Genomic DNA, 18193 nt, shown 5'->3' with positions numbered 1-18193 from the left:
GAGTCTGTTAGAAACATCACAGGCAATGTAACTTCTTGTCTGTTCTCTGGTTAATGTGCTCTCTGCAAGCTGGTGACTGTACTCAGCCAGAGATCATCTGTGAGGGAAAAGAACCATCACTCTGTAACATCACTCTACAATCCCGAGTGGAATGTGTATTCTTGTAGTCCAAGCAGAGGGATGATTCATCTCGACTGAAACAATAGACCGATAGCTTCATGTCAGTTTCTGGAGAAAGTCCCATTAAACTTTCATTCATATCATATGAATATTTTAAGTCAGCTTAATAGCTCTCAATTAGGACCTCCATTATTTGGACCAAATAGCTTGTGAAAAATATTATGCAAGAGTTAGTAGACTACAAAAGTTATTTCAATGTGTCAGATGCATATTTAGTCAACATTTCCATACATTTCAGGCTGGAGCTGCTGGTTGCCAACCTTAATTAAGCTGACACTGTTTCTGTCTTCTCTGAGCACAAAAGGTGATTACAGATCAAAATAAATGTGTGTGTGTGTGCATTAGAGCTGCAGTATAAAAATACATTTGCAAACTATTACCACCCTGTTAAAAGCCTTTAACAGCCTGGCTGTATGTTGTTTCCGCTTGTCCCATCAACACTGCAGGTTTCTATGCAGGGAGCTCCCCAGGGTGCTGAATGTACAACACACGTACAAACAGATAATGAACACTAGATGGAGCTACAGTGCCATTCGTGACAGCTCAGCTGCAATGTGTCAGCAGTCTCACCAATGAAATTATGCTGTCTGTATGTTTCTTTCACAATAGAAACCATGTGAAGTGTGAGACAAATGTTGAAAACCAGACTGAGTGAAAATAGTTTAAGAAAGCGGCAAAGATATAAAGTAAAAATAAGAAAAAGTGAGAGGACAAATGAGGCTTTAAAAGACTTAAGAAAGCAACTGACTACATTACTAATTCATCAAATAGCTAGATTAAAGACATTAGAATACTTTTTTGAGACTTTAAATGCAGATTAAATATTTGGGCATCAAACTCATTTCATCTTGTCATCTACATGTGACCCTGAACCAAAATTGCAGTTATCTAGGTTCTTTAAGAAGGGGACATTGGTCAGGTGTCATTTTAAAGAATGTTTTTCAAGCTTTTCTCCTTGTTTGTCTCAAATATAACAACACACAATTTAATGATTTTTGATGACCTCATTTTGTGGATGGGTGGTATCAGTTCACAGTGGGCCTTCAGTTTTATTCCACTGCTGCCATGCTGAAACACACAAATTTAGATTACACTCAGAGGACAAATGTGAAGACTTTGGAACTGTTTTTTTCTGTATTGGGAACCAAATTCTAAATTCTAGAAAACCCAAATCATCACACACTAGAATTGGTTTTTGATGTTTTGTTGTTCTTCTTGGTTGCACCGTGTTGTGGGATTTCCTGCTCCACCTTAGGGACTAGTTCAGTCAAAAGAAGCTGTCTCAAAAATAAGCTTATAGTCCTATTGTAATACTGCGTAAAAATCTGTCCTCTATCCGTTCATATACAGTGTGTTTAATGAACTGATTTTGCTTTTGAACTGTGACTGCATTATGAACTGAACTGAGCTGAATCTGTTTTTTTTTTCTTTTTGCTCATCTGAGTTCTAAATTGAGGGAACTGGGTTCATTTGTGTTTGTTTTTACATTGACTGAGATATGGACTCTTAATCACTACACGTGTGTACTCACTGTCCAACTTTTATCAGGGCAATGCTGGTAACCCAGAACCCAAAATAAAACCAATGGCAGTACAAACAATCACAATCTGCTATCATAAGCCTGTAAATAAAGAGAAAGTCAAGCACTTTTGCGTTGTGGGGTGTAATGCACATTGCAGCCTATTGAGTGTGCTAGCATGGCTTTAGACTTTAGTAGTGTTAACACACCGCTCTAATGAAGCAAAATCAGGCTGCAGTGAAGGTAGTGAACAGCTTCTTTTACAGCTGCTGGTAGGCAGAAAATAGCATTGAGCTGCTACTTTAAGTGCCTGTTACCCAGCTTACATAAATAGAAACAAAGGATGTGTGGAGAAGAAAAGGCTCTCACTCAGTTAATATGGCACAGCATTAACAGCGTAAAAAACTTCAAATGGGGAACCTTTTGTTAAAATGACCCATATTACATACATGCCTCCGGGGCCCTGCAGGAGAAAAGGTCTCTCTCATTCGTGCTGCTTGATTATTTTCTTTTACATAAATAAATAAATAAATAAATAAATATATACACTGTCACTATAATTAAAGCATTTTATTCCTTTATTATTGTGACAATGGAGAGACGAGAGTAAAAGAAGGGAGTGAGAGGTAAAGTATGACATGCAATAAAGGTCCGCTGCCGGATTTGAACCACGGACGTTACAGTTATGTGGCATGTGTCTTAGGCTACTGTGGTATTCCATGCTGTTCGAGTATGAATGCTGCCTTCAGATGTTCCTGAACTTCAGATACTGTAATTGCAGCCCACAGATAGCCTTAACAAACTCACCTCGATGCTGTGTCCTCTAACATACCCCGACTCCACTCAGTTTTAAAGAGGGCATATTTTTAACATGACTCAACTTTCTAAAGAATAGCAACCAATGAGCAGTGGAACACTTAGTATACCCACTGACAACAAATGTAATGTATGGATGAAGAAGTGAGGATGATGAAATCATTATGATAAAGATGATAAAGACTGAATGAAGGAGATGAAGGATTTATTTCTCCATTGGCTCCACTTCAGGTATCTTTTTTTTTATCTTGTTTTATGGATGGAGGGATGAATGGAGGAGTGATGGCGAGGCTCATCAGCCAAGGCAGAAAATCCCAGATGGGTGTGTGTGTGTGTGTGTGTTTGTGTGTGGGGACTTGCAATTTCATATCAGTCACAGTTTGTGCAGTTTACAGCTTTTACAATGGGATTATCTTTGCTGTTATTTTTTTATGATTTTTTTATTGCCATGTGTATTTAGTCATGGTAGCAGTGTGGCTAAGAGATGTTAGTGGTGGTTGGTCCACCACTTTGGTCCAGACTAAATCATCTCAGCAACTATAGAATGGATTGTCATTAAATGCGGTGCAGGCATTCATGTTCCACAGAAGATGACTCTTAATAACTTTTCATCTAGCGCAACCAGCAAGATTGCATGCCTGGTTTTGAGTGGAATGTCTTGACGAGTAAATGTTATCCTTTATTTATTCAGGTAAGTTTCAGTGAGACAGATTCAGACTTGGAACAAACTAATTGGATTGATTGTCATTAAGTTTGGTACAGACATACATGTTCTTGATGAGATGGACTGTAAGAACTTTGGTGATCCTCTGACGTTCCGTCCAGCACCACCATCAGGTCAAAATTTAAATTTGTCCAAAGTACTGCTCTGCTTAAAAACAGCCTCTCAGAGCTGCTAGCTTATTATACTTTCTTACATATGATTGCATAATATGAGACATGTCATGTATCATGAGTGTTTTATTTAATAGTTTTATTATAATACTACATCATGGCATTAAAGACACCATTGAACACTGAGTATATGGAGTAAATGACAATAAATTGAACCATGACGGAATGTTCAAGTTGTGGTGGAAGTCAGTGTTACTAATTTGTCTGAATGCAGGCATGCCTCTGCATTCAGTCTGCACATCACATGCTGTATTGAGACAATGTTTTTACTGCTTCTATCCAAGTGTGTGTTTGTGTGTGTGTGTGTGTGTGTGTGTGTGTGTGTGTGTGTGTGTATTTGTTTGACTCCTGCTAATCAGCTAACAAAGTCTGCCTCATCATAATTCCAGTGTGTTCTCTAACTCTGCTCACCACTTCCTCTCTGGCTGAGTGTGTATGACTTTGTGTGATAGAAACACAGAGTAGTGACCAGCAGGGGGCAGGAGGTTTCCAGTTTGCAGTTCAGTGTGTGTGTGTGTGAGAGAGTGTGTGCAGCCCACAACGGGACTTCATCAGTTAATTAGTTTTTCTCCCTTATTTTTACTCTAGTCTGCCCATTGGGGATTTCTCTCTCTCTCTCTCTCTCTCTCTCTTTCCCACTCTCTCTGTGAGTGTGTGTGTGAGTCTCTCTCTCTGTCTCTCTCTCTCTCTCTCTTCATCACTGTATCATCTGTATCAGCAAATTATACTGCAGGGAATTTTTTTTCCTTTAAATAGCCCCCTTCCTCACTCTCTTCCTCTCTCTCTCTCTCTCTCTTTCCTTCTCTCTCACTCTTTTTTTCTTTTTTGTTATTCACTCCCTCACTCTCTTTTTCTCTCACTCTTTCCTTATCCATTTCTCCTTCCATAAGCCTATTCCCCTTGAAGTGTGCTGGTTATGGATGCTCAAGTTGTCGGCCTGAGACCAGGAGATTATTAAGAGGATATATGATTAAAGAAACTCTCATTTCCTCCATGGCTGCAGAGAAAACTTTGCCAGCAGACAGATTCGGACCCTTTTAGTTTCCCTAACACGTCTGTTGGCACAACCAGACTACAGGGCAGGCTGTCTTACAATGTGGCATTAAAAGCACTGGCTGTTCTCTCTTTAATGGCAAAATGGATCATTCCTTGCATGGAGAATTCTGATCTGCAGTGAAACAGAGCAGAATGAAAAGAAGAAAAGGGAGAACGAGTGCCTGGTTGTGTTTATAGCAGTATTTCCTAACCATGTGCCACTGTGACACAGAAGAGACTGGAGGTTTATAATAACAATTCTGTACGGTGAGCTGAATGGAGCATGCTAACATGTTCACAGTGACAATGTTAACATGCTAATGTTTAGCAAGTAATGTTAGCCATAGTCATCATCTTAGTTTAGTGTGTTAGCATGCTAACACACTAAACTAAGTGGAAGTGGCTGTGTGTTCAGGAGGTAGAGCGGGTCTACCTCCTGAACACATAGCCATGTGTGTGAATGGGTGAATGTGATTCATAATGTGAAAGCGCTTTGAATGGTCAGAAGACTAGAAAGGCACGATACAAGTACAGTCCATTTACCATTTACCATAATAGTCACTAATTAACACATAACACAAAGTACAGCAGAGGCTGATGGCAATGTCATTAGTTTTGCAGGTATTTGGTCATAATCCAAAGGACAAATTGAAATCAAAAGTCATTAGGATTCATTCTAATACAGAATACATAATTTTATGGATATACATCCAATAGTTGTCAAGATATTTCAGTCTGGACCAAAGTGATTGACCAAATCAGGCGCTAGTGTGGCTAATATAACACTATCACCAGACAAGAACATCGATATTAGACGATTCCTCTTTTCAATGACAATGTTTTTTTCGGTTCTGTGCCAACATCATCTGCACATGGCAACTATGGTATGGTTGAGATGGAATGGCAGTGGTTACAGTTAGTAGTAAGGCAAACATTAATTGTATATATATATATATATATATATATATATATATATATATATACACACACACACACACACACATATATATATATATGTGTGTGTGTGTGTGTGTGTGTGTGTGTGTGTGTATATATATATATATATATATATATATATATATATATATATATATATATATATATATATATATGTCACACTGCTTCCTGCACTGCATTGGATATAAATTGGTAGGTATGGAATTCTAAGGGATACTGGGTTGGGCAAAAAACTCTTCTCTCTTCTTTTTGTTTGTCTGTTTTTTAAGGGTTTTTTGCAAGGAGTGCTGGGCCACACATTACACTGTAGCCCAAATAATTCAGGAGAGAAGTTCCTAGTACGGCTATTTACAGTGCCTCACTAGCTTGTTGTGTTGCATATCACAACCTCTTGACTTTGTGCTACATTATAAATTTCACAAAGAACTTCAGTACAAAGCACTTCTCAGAACTGTTTCTATACAAACTAACATGACCAAATTCTTCATGATGAAGAAACATCTCACCCAGTACAGCGGTGTGGCTCATGACGTGTTTTTAATAGTTTTGGGACAACAAAAGAGGTCTACAGCACAGAAGAATAAGATACACCAGGCTTTGATTCACACATAATACTTGTCAGTAGATCAGTTTATTGTTTGTTTGGCTCAGCACATGAGATTTGTTGACAATAGGAAAAATATAGAAAATCACTAGCTATATCCTTCAGGTGGATCTTTGAGTTGAGTTAAATCTGTCACACAACAGGTGTACAATTATGTTGAAGGGTAAATACAACATAATTGATACAGTAGCTGTGACTTTTGAATAGAAGTGAATACAGTTCATTTGTGAAAGCAGCATCTAGTGGTCGTCAGAGGAACTGCGGTTTATGATGCTTGCCACTTTCTCCAATTGCGGCGGTTACCATTGGCCTCAAAGCCACTACATTATAGTTCTTAAAACTACTCCTCATAGTAGAGCCACTTTATGTGCCTTGTCTGTATGAAAGTGTGATATGTCTTATTTCCACAATGAAAAAGTGCTGTGGTTTTGGTATTGATTTCTGTCCCATACAAGTGTGATCAATTTGTTGATCAATTTGTTGAAATTTAAACTCTTCCAAATGAAAAGACCTTTGTCCAGCAACAGACCTTCCAGAGTCTTCTGTAAGTGTACTGTGTGAAAGTGTTGTACCCCAGATGCTGGCGTCATCTACATATTTCTGCTCTCTTGCCCTGGGCAGTGTCCAGCAGAATACATTAGAATAGCAAAATATTAAAAAGCATCGATTTTGTCATTTATAAAATGCTGAAGTCATGTATTGATTGCTGGCTGTGTTGCAGAGAGTACAGAAAGATGCTGGCTCTCTTTACATGCTTCACTTAGCATTTTTGGTAAAGCAGCATTGTGTCCTGTTTCAGGGGTGTGTTAGCTCTCTTTTTCCCAGCTTTAATTCACAATACAGTGACTAATAAACTTACTTTAGTATCTAGGCATGAAATTAATGTAATTGTTCATTTCGTTCTGTTTTCATTTTTGGGTATGAAGTTTCAACTTTGTAGTGAAAATGTCGAAGGGGTGATTTTCAAGCAGTCAAAGGGTTATTCTAAGGCTGGGGCAATAGAATCAAACAGCAGGGAGATCATTACTTATAATGCAAAATGGTAAGAAGCACTTATTTTAGGATTACTCTCATTATTATTATTATTATTATTATTGTTATTATTAGTCTTACTGATTTTCTTGATTAATCAATTAATTGTTTGGTCTATAAACTGATAGATACTGCCAGATATTTTATGAAAGTCTATAAAATGTTGATCTACAAAATTGTAAAAAATGCCCCTGATCTAAAGTACCAGTCAAAAGTTTGGACACACTTTCTTATCCAAGGTAATGGGAAAGTGTGTCTAAACTTTTGACTTGTACTGTATGTCTAATTTTGTCTAGCCAACAGTCCAAAACCCCAAAAGATTCATTTAATGTTATAAAAGATTCAGAAAATCAGTGAATATTCACATTGTAGAACCTGAAACCACTTTATTTTAGGTATTTTTACAAAAATGAATTATTATTATTATTATTATTATTATTATTATTATTATTATTATTATTATTAGAATTGTTGCTGATGAATTTTCTGTTGATTGACTAAACAGTTAATCAACTAATTGTTTCAGCTCCAGGTTACTGTTATGGTAGTTAAATATTGGGGGGGCATTTATAGCTGTCAATAGCAGCAAGCATGAAGAGTAGGAAGGTTTGAAGCCAGAGTTGCAGCTTACGGTCAGTGCCATCTTTTCCATTTGGAGCCAAGACCTTTCAAATAAGGAGTGTAGGGTGTTGCTTTTCATGTTCTGGAAACACACCCCGCTACCTTGGACCCAAGCTTATGCTAGCTTACTGGGAACACTGAGTGCTGCACACTTGAACTAACATTAGCTATTTGGGCTAAATTGTGCTAACAAAGAACGTATCATAATCAAGTAACATTAAACTCAGTTAAATACTGTGACAACAGTCTGACTCCAAGAGCCGGGGAGAGCAGCAGGTGAACCAACTGTTAGTCAAAGCTGTCAATCAATGCCCACATGGCAGACATCAAAGCTACTATAAGTTTTAAAGTTTTATTAACGGAGCAATAATTTCCAAAATGACCATCAGGACACTTATTAGAGGTCAACTAAGTGAATCTGAATTTAGCAATTGAGATGATAATGACTTGATTGATTTAGTATTTCTAGAAAGAAGTTGATGCTTTTTGAATGGGAGCCTATTGGAGCATCTAGTGGCCATCAGTGGCACTTTAAGGTACTTGAGCATTGCCTTCAGCCTCAAGCAGTGGTAGCTGCCGTTTGGTGCTATCCTCTAAGACATTTCCTTAAAAACTATAAGACTAAAAATAATAAGACTCATTTCTGTTTCTGTGAATTATCCAGAGACAGTTAATTCTTGGATAGACAGTGGATGTACAGCACCTGTCAAAAGATTGTACACACCTTCCCATTCACTTCAATGAGAAAGTGTGTCCAAACTCTTGATTGGTGCAGTAGATGTAGAATATGTTTTAAGACTTAGCACACCCTCAATTTCCTCCAAGACCCCTCACTTTCAGCATATTTAAAAAATGCAACAGAGAAGTGGGGGGTTGGTTGGTGGGGCAAACACTGTGAGGTCTGGCCTTATGTTACATCGCATGTGATGATGTCTGACACTGACTGTAACCAATGTTAAGCTGCTTGAGTAATTGATATTGAGAACAAGTTCAATAACTATTGAAATAACTATTTACTAGTGCAATGGTTCCCAAATGGTGTGTCTCAGCTCACTAGTGTACTGTGGGATTTTGTGACATTCATGCATTATTATTGCAATATACAATTGTGCAAAAAGATATTAATGAATTTTTAATTTACTACTTTGTACACACTCATTTCCCAATACAAAGGCAAATTCTATACTGCCCAAAAACATTTCTTTTAAAAACTTTCCATTAAAACAAACCCCAGTTTCCAGTGGTGGTTGGCAGTTAGTGTGACACAGTAAAAGCCCTAATTGACGGCCAGTGTGAAGGAGGATAACAACATTAAAAAAGGAGAAATCCATGAGAGGAGAAATGGATCACTCTCTAATGCGGAGCAAACCACAGCTAACCACCAGTGCAGATGACCCACCACCACCGTCAGTAGACAGTATCACAAAAGCTATCTGTGTTATGGCTTCAGCTCGACCAGGGATGTCAACAGCCCTCAGCCCGAGTGCGTCATCTGTCAGGAGAAGTTGGCTAATGCTAACATGGTGCCAAGCAAGCTGAAGAGGCACTTGGAAACCAAACAACCCCTCCATGTTGAGAGAAACTTGGCCTACATCTAAGGAGCACGGAGGCAGCAAGACCGTTTGTTGGACTGTGTGAAAGTGTCTGATAAGGCGTGTCTTATGCACAGCTGATTGCAAAGCAGAAGAAACCTCACACAATAGCAGAGACACTCATCCTCCCTGCTTGCAAAAAAATTGCATGTGTCATGCTGGGTCCAGATGCTGTAAATGCACTGATCAGAAGTGCCTTTGTCTAACAATACAATCAAAAGAAGAATCAACGACATGTCAGATGACATAGAGCAGCATTTGACAGAGAAACTGCAAGTGAGCGGCAAATTTAGAAAAAAAAAAAAATAGACAAATCTACTGACATAAGTGGGGATGCCCAACTCCTGGCAAACATGAGATATGTTGATGGTGACTATCAGAGAGACTTATCTTTTCTGCAAAAAAATAGAAAGCCATACAACAGGAGAAGAAATATTCAGGGTAACTGATAATTATTTCAAAGAGAAAAGTCTGACCTGGGATATGCACATCAGTCTTTGCACAGATGGTGCGGCATGCATGATGGGGAGAGTGAGAGGATTTATTGCCAAGGTGAAAGCAAAAAACCCAAATTGTGACAAACCACTGTATTTTGCATCCAGAGGCATTAGTTGCCAAAACCATGCCACTGGAGTTGGCTGAAGTGCTGGATCAGGCTATGCAGGTGGTGAATTCATCAAATCAAGGCCCCTGAAGTTTTTCCTCTTCTTCCAACTGTGCACTGAGATGGGAACTGACCTCCAAAGCCTTATCCTTCACACAGAGGTACGTTGGCTGTCACAGGTCAAAGTCCTGTCCCATCTTTATGAGCTCAAGAAAAGCTTTTGGAATTTTCAAAGGAACATGCTGTCTCACATAAGGACAAACTCATGGATGAGAGGTGGTGTATTTACTGTTTATATGCAAATTAGTTTTCATTCTCCGTGCATCTCTCTGATTACATCTTGCTTGACCAGGGATGCTGCCCTCTCACCAGGAAGACCTACCAGGTACATGTTGGCATTGTGCTTACTGACTACCATGCAGATGAATAGTGTAGTGTAAATGTACCATGCAATGTTACATTACTCAAACATGTCATTAATATCAACCAATGTTGTTTTTGTAACTTAAAGTCCCAATGAAAGCACACTGAGTCATCCATTTTGCAGTCAAAAATGAAATCAGTGTGTTTTTTAATGTACTGTTAATATATTTTTTTCTTTTTAAAGAAGCAAAAGATGGTATTTTTGAAAATATCAGAAATGTGCCTTTTCCCCTTAGCTGGCTGGAGGGGCATGTCAGTGTCTATGGTTGATTGACAGCAGCTGGCAGTGCTGCTGTTACACCATACATAACGGAGACAAATTACTGTGAACAAATTGCTGTAGCTACAAGTCAAGGACGGACAGTGTGTTGTTAGCAGTGGTATTGAAGAGTAAGAGCAACATCAGCAACTAACTGGACTGAAGTGACATTTAGGTACATTCATATGCAGTTTAATGTGCTGCATCCGAGCAGCTAATTAGCTACCTTGCTGTCTGTGGCTCTTGTGTTGTGTAGCAGGATGCTATCAGGCTCAGTGTTTTTTTTCAGGCCCGGAGGCACGCACCGAAAAAACCTTAAACATATGAGGCGCATGAGATGGCATATTGGTACCATCGGTTTTGGTCAGGTGTCGAAGCAGGCGGTCTGCAATTTATATTTGTGTTCAAACTTTTATTCATTCGGTATATTCAAGGCTTAAAGGAAATTAATCACAAGGAGAGGATGACTTAATAAGATGAATTTATTGCATAAAAGTAAGCTGTGTAACCTATGCACTTTTGTAAAACATTGCAAAACATTAGCACATCATGAACACAGTGTGCAAGATTCACTGCTGCTGCACTTAATCTTCCTTGGCTTGGAGAAGAATTTCACCATGGCATCATGATATGGGAATTTTACCACAGAAGGCCCCTTTATTGAAATCTTCATACAGGATCCCAAGTACTCTCCCTGCAACCTGTTCCTGATGTCTGTTTTCACCTACCAAAAGTGAAGATTGTCTTTATTTAGTACATTTTTAAAGTAAAAATTTGATTTAATGATAGAATGCTATCAAAAGCAATCATGAGTTGTGTGAGTTGTAGCCCGGTACTCTGTTCATGGTGGAAAAATTGGGTTCACAGTTCACACTGCCCACAGGAACAGTGAGCGCAGCAAGCTTGCTCAGGCAGGGTTAGAGCTGACCAAGCTCATCATACTGTGATGCCAGCTCCCTCATGACAGCTAACTGAGTCTTTTCCTTCAGTTAGATAAAGCAGAAGACAAGGCACATGAATAAGATACTTGATAATGGACAAAGCTAGTTGTGTAAAATGGCCCTCACCTTCAGCACACCAGTCAAAAGATGTTCTTTAAATGAAGGCCACTCCTCCAAAAGTGCCTCCTCATCTATAGGGGGAACTTGGCAGCAAGGGTCTTTAGGGCCCTGTTTACACCTGGCATTAACATGCGTCTCCACATGCGTCCTGACTGACCACTTGTGATCGGATCTCACTTCCCCGCTCTATATGTTCAGGTCGCAATGCAGTGTAGATAGGGCTGAGCCAGGAGGCTGATGGTCACCTCCTTAATCTTGCGGATTGTCTCAATTGTGACTGGTTCCTGGAGAAAAAGACACAAGTTGAATTTAGTATGCAATGTGACAACCACATACCTAAATCTTCTCCAGAAATATCATATCAATTACCTGGTTAAAAAAAGGAGGGGGAATAATCTTACTTGGTCTTCCACAGCAAGGAAATTAACATCCTCCTTTTGAAAAACTTTTGACAACCTCTCCAGATGAGGAAACACGTCAGCCTGGTGGTACAGAGCAGCCACAAAGCAATACATGGCACAAAAGGAGTAAAGAGCTTTTGCCACAGGACACTTGTTCTGCTCCACCTCCTCTGCCCTGGCTGTTAGCACTGCATGGAGATTCCTGCGCAGATTGACTGCTGCCTGGTGTTGAGAAAGCCAGCATGTGTCTTTGACCTCCTAGAAATTATTGAGAAAATAATTAGTACATCTCTGGCAAAAATAAAGCACAATTGAACCTTAAATATAGATGTCTATTCTATAATTCTCCTGGAAAGAATGAAGACTTGTTTTACCTTCACTTTCAGATCACAGATGCCCAGGGTTGTGGCTTCTGCCTTCAGGACTGCTGTTCTATTGGCACTGTTCTTAAAGTACAAATGAAGTTGCTGCAGGTGGTCCCTGAAGGTCTTCATGTACGGTGTTGTCTCTGAAGCATTTTTACATACCAGGGCTAAATGGTGGGCAGCACAGTGCACTGTAACTAGCCATGGCATTTAGTCACAGAGTTGTTTTGCCACTCCATTTTGCCGTCCTATTTAAAAACGGCAAGGGAAGAGGAAAAAAAGTGTAATTGTACAAACAATAAATTAAAGCACAATAAATATATGAAGTGCTTTGGTGTCGAGAAGGATGTACTAAATTAACCCGTCATCACTGCTGCACCGTCTGTCCCAAGACCAAATATCTTGTCCTGGTGAATGCCTTTCCGATTTATGATTTCATGTCATGGCCTTCCCATCAGGAAGTGGAACTAAGTCCAAAAATTTATGAAAAAGAGCTCCCTCTTTATCAAGGTATCTGACATTATTCGACAGATACACATTGAATAGCTTGATCTTTAACATAAATGACACAAGCATTATGTTTGCCTTTATTTGTTTGGACTGGTTCAGTTTCAGTTGGACTGGCATCAACGATGGTTGAGCTAACTTTGCTCCCCCCCTCCCCATCTGCCCCCCTTACCTCACTCTCACCTGCCCCTCTTACTTCTCCCACTTCTGTCCCTCTCCCGTCTTCCCCATCTGTTTATGCTTGGCTCCCGAGTTTTGCAGAAAAACGTTAATATATTTGGTTGTCCGTCATCGGCAGTTGAGTTTTTTCTCTTTTTAGGTGGTGCCATGTTCACATGCATCCTGCATCCCATACGCTCGCGCTCCTTCTCTGCAGTAATTTAATGGGACTTCGCTAGTGGTGGCATCACTTCAAGCGTTTCCCAGGCAATGACATAAAGGCTGACGAAACAGCGCCGCACAGAGGCTCCCAAATGCAAATGATTATTGACTTTTGAATGAATGTATATTTGGCATTATTTTTGGAATAAAAAAATTTTTTTTGGCCAGGCTTGTACAATTATAGGGGAAACACTGAGGCTCAGTGTGACTTTCAGTGTGACATTTACTCTGCTTATAATAGAACATTAACATTACTACTTTCTACAAAGATTTGATTGGCTGTATGGAAGGTCTTCTACGTAGACAAATACCTAACTATATTTTGGTTTCATAATGGCAACCCTTGCATTAATTTGACAAAAAAAAAAAAAGCACAAACTTCGCCCAAGGTCAATTGATATACAGAGCAGATATGTATGCAATTTAATTTCAGTTGGACTTTAAGGTAATGAGTCATTATGACATGAGCATTAAGCCTATTTTAAGCAAAATTAGCAACAGAATGTCCAGCTTTGTGAATTTCATTCATCATTTTATCAGGAATATCCTGATTGCAGCAGCAGGCTGAGCAGCACAGAGATGCACAGACAGGTGAGCTGCAAGCTAAGGTGTCTGATATCATGGTGAAATGTCTGGCAGTAAGTTCATGAGCTGATTAAAAGATAAAAACAGTTTTTGAGATGGTTTAAATATAGGTTAATATTCAGTCATTGCTCTGTCATGAATGCAATTTACACGTATAAGAAAATTCATACTGCATAAAGAATCTGTTTGGCAGACTCATGCTCTTTGTGTGTGTGTGTGTGTGTATGTCAGTGTTAATTTCGTTAATGAAAACTATGATGAAAAATGTTCGTCAATGACCTTTTTTCCAAGACTAAGAAGAGATGAGCTAAAAATAGATCTTTGATGATAAAAACTATGATGAAATGTATGTTTTGTTTTCGTTGATGAGACGAAACAGGAGTAAAATGTAAGTGGTGGGCTATCAAAATGTATGATTTCTCCCATTGTGCGCCTAGTTTGTTTGTCAAAATATAAGCAATGCATCCCTGTCATTGGTTGAATTGGTTGAGGGATGTGTGCAGATTCCCAGAATCCCAGCAATACAGGTGATGATTTCCCAAAGCAACAGCGAGCTACTGACAACAACATGATGGCTCCAACACAGAACGGGTTTGGTCGGAAAAGAAGAATAGATCTATGGACACACTTTATTTATAATTTGGCAGAAAGGAGAACACAATGCACTGTAGTAACGGGAGATGGAGAGACACCCTGTGGCTACAAATTAGGTGGGAACAATACGACCAACCTGAACAGACACTTGAAGGTGCACCACTCTGCTATTTATGCCATGGTAAGTTAGGTAATTGTAATGTTAACTAAACATATAAATTTGCTGATGTTGAGTCAATCTTATGTTACTGGGCAGTCAATTATGTCAACTTGTGGAAATTTTGCTAGTAAGCCATGTTAGCTTAGCCCCGAAGCCAGTCTTCTTCGCAAAAAAAAAAGTTTTCAGTTTGAGGTAGCAAATGAATGAGCCTGGCTTCCAGGCTCTTCCAGGCTAATGTTGGCTGGGTTAATGTGTTAGCTAATGTCAGTTTGCTAGCTTCAAAGCTTGTGAGTGAAACATGCAGGGCTTGACAATTAACATTAAGGCTTGTCTGGGACAAGTAAACTTTTTAGTCGGACAAGTGAAATGCTTTATCATATATTGTCCTATCGTTCGAGTGAGACATATGGAGAAAAAACCGTGGTGGCCTCTCAGACCTGTTCTGTTCCCCAAAGTGTCTATATACACATCACGTGTTGCTGCTGTAATGTTTATAGCCGGAGTTTATTTATTTTACACATTTGAACAAGCAACTTGTAATTCTCTGTTTTCACATACTTGTCCTTACCAGAAAAAGCTGAATGGCAAGACCTGAACATGCACTGCAGTTACTATCTAGTCAAACTGCAATTTGTTGTTTCTAAGATTACTCAGCAATTTATTTGGACGATATTTGTGTATGATTTCTTAGCTGTAAGGCCAGGTAGGCATATATAATAGGCTAGTTGTATTACGTTATCACATAATTTGAATCTTCAAAATCTATACTTATATTCTATTATATTTTAATGATACTATTAGCTAAGTATTAGCCTATATTTTATTAATTTGAATTAATCTGTAGGACTTAAGGAGGTCTGTATAGGGAGTAATTGTATCCACTCTTATTTTTTCCTCACCTAGATCCTAGAGACGACTACTCAGAAACAGCAACCTGGTGCTAAGAATGAAAGGACACGGCCAACTATCCCAGGATTCTTCACAGGATCAAAATACAAAGCAGAATCACCAGAACAAGGCGCTAAAGAAAAGGCGATCTCTTGGTGGATTAGACGCACCGGTCTGCGTGCCCGTTAAATTGAAGATGACGATTTCATCCTTATGATGGAGACGATCGATAAGAGGCAGGCTATACCCAAGAAAACAAAAATAAACAAACAACTTAGTTGATAAGCTTTACAATGACAAAATCAAAAATTCAAAGAAAGACTCACTACAGCACGCAAAATAACAATTGGTCTTGACAGCGTCATTCCTGACAATTAGTGCATGTTGCTTTTGCACTCAGGAAAACAAAGGGAAGCACATATTGTTGAGACTTGACCAGATCTCTCACCCACACACTGCAGAGCGTATAAAGACTTGTGTTGACCAGTGCACAGAGGACTGGGGAATACCAAAACACAAAATTCTGACAGTCATAACTCATAATGGAAGCAACATGGTTGCAGCATTCAAAAATAATGAACGTGATGAGCCCAGCAGCTCTGAGGAAAAATCCCAGGAGAGTGATGAAGACTCTGAGGTTGTCAAAGACCAAAGGTAAATTCTTTCAGTTTGTAGCTGTTAACATTTTCGGTAGCAGGCTAGATTATGTCAATGTCATTGAGCTATGCTTGGCTATATTCTCTTTTAGCATTAAAGTTTTGTGTTAATACATTGTTTATTGTGTTGCCCACGGCAATTGAATTTCCTTTAGGGGATTAATAAAGTCTCTGTCCTTTCTCTCTGTTTGTCTTATCTATCTAGATACGAAGCCATACAGAGGACCCCTTGCCTGCACTGTACATACACTGCAACTCGTGGTGAACATGATCCAGAGAGAAGTAAGTGTAAACCACTCCTTGACAAAGTTTGAGTACTTGTCAGGCTCTTCCAAAAGTCATCTGTGGCAACAGAGCGACTGCTGCAGCTGTGTGGACTCTGGTCAAAGATTGCCCCACTAGATGGTCCAGCACATACCTGATCAGGCGGCTGATGGGATGGGATGGGCTGGGACCGTCTACTGCCAAGTGAGTGGCAGAGGCTGACTCCTCTCAGAGACCTGTTCCTCCCCTTCGCTAAGCACACCCAGATGCTCCAGAGCAACACAATATCCTTATCCCTGGTGGTGCCTGCCCTCCTGGACCTGAGTGCTTACGTGTCTGACTTCCCCCAGGCCCAGGGTTCTAGCTACAGGGACCTAGCTTCCCTGGCACAGAAGATGAAGGCAAACATGGACCAACGCTTCAGCTGCTTCCTTGATCCCTGTGATTCGAAGTTCTCACCCCTCACTACAGCTACATGCTTCCTCGACCCGACAGTCTTACCCGATGCACTCATTGAAAATGATGACAAACAAATTCGGGAGCTAAGATTACATTGCTCAAATGGTATCACCAGTAATACAGGAGGAGGAGGCTGATGAAAATGCGGAGAGAGAAGAAAGAAGAGAGGCACCAGACACAAAGTGACCCAGATTTAGATTCCTGTCAATAGCAAGTACAAACCAGCCATCTAGACCTAGCCTCTCAAAGCCCTGCATCAGGCAAGAAATGCAGAAATTTAAGGAGCAGTTGTCACAGCCCATAAACGAAGAGACCTTGACTTTTGGGCTGCAAAGGGTTCTGTTTATCAATGCAAAAAACCTCTTGCCTTAGATCTTCTGGCAATGCCAGCATCTCAAGCATTTGCTGAGCGAGTTTTAAGCATTACAGGTGACCTCAGTTGTGGTCATCAAAATAGAGCAAGAGTCATTTTAGAGAGAAGTGCTTTCTTCAAACTGAATCGAGATCAATAGTAGCCTAAGTTTATTCAAGGTTTGTCTCATTTTATAGGCATGCGCTTTCACCATTTTTTTTTTTTTTTAAAGGGGACGTATTATGCTTTTGCTTATTTTCAGACATATATATATATATATATAATGTCACAATGACACGTTGGCCATTTTTAACATGAATATCCGACAAATAACGAGGTAAACATATGTAGCAGTAATCCCTGTGAGCAGAAAGCAGCAGCTTCAGGCTGCTCTGAGTTTCCTTTTTTTCTACTTTTGGCCCAAGCTGACGTCAGTTCGTGACTGATTTCTTTATATGGACATCTGCTACGTGCACAGCGGGCAAGTTCGCTGCTCTGCTCCGAGAGTAGTTACGCCAAGCCATGATGCCATTATACAGCACAGCAAAGCAAAATAAGTAGTTTACCTGTTGGAGGTGTGCTGGTTGTCTGCAGCTCTTCATAAAACAACTCACTGTGGCTGTTTCTGCCTGTACTAGTCCTCCTTGCATCATTTCTAACTGATCCGCTGAACAAATAGCTCCAAATGTTGTTGTTTTGACCAGTTTTTAGTGCGCTAACGAAGCTCCGCTACTTTCTGTAAAGTCTTCACAATAAAAGTCTCTCATTAATTAGTAACTTAAAAACTTTTAATTTGAAGCAGTAAAGCAGAAAATGTTTGGTTTGAAATGGTTTGCAATGACGTTAAAGTTACACAACTCTGAAATGCAAAGCTGGCCAATCAGAGCAGAATGGGCTCATTGGGAGAGGGGCCTTAAAGAGACAGGAGCTAAAACAGATAAGAGAAAGTGTGTATATTGAGGGGCTGCATAAAGGGCCAGTATA

At 39.6% G+C, this 18193-nt stretch overlaps 2 long non-coding RNA genes across 2 annotated transcripts; both read left to right on the top strand.

Annotated features, from left to right (window-relative positions):
• The first annotated feature begins 453 nt into the window (after nt 1-453).
• Nucleotides 454-17932, top strand: LOC122966975. Its single transcript, XR_006398501.1, has 3 exons — nt 454-464; nt 5851-5854; nt 17607-17932. It is a non-coding gene; the product is annotated as an uncharacterized LOC122966975 (long non-coding RNA).
• On the top strand, nt 14282-17430 carry LOC122966972. The gene is made up of 3 exons (XR_006398498.1): nt 14282-14611; nt 15494-16132; nt 16340-17430. It is a non-coding gene; the product is annotated as an uncharacterized LOC122966972 (long non-coding RNA).
• Nucleotides 17933-18193: the final 261 nt, after the last annotated feature.

Source organism: Thunnus albacares, chromosome 17, assembly GCF_914725855.1.
Source record: "Thunnus albacares chromosome 17, fThuAlb1.1, whole genome shotgun sequence".
NCBI lineage: Eukaryota > Metazoa > Chordata > Actinopteri > Scombriformes > Scombridae > Thunnus > Thunnus albacares.
Note: the sequence above shows the minus strand (reverse complement) of the source record. Positions and strands in the feature narration are given on the sequence as shown.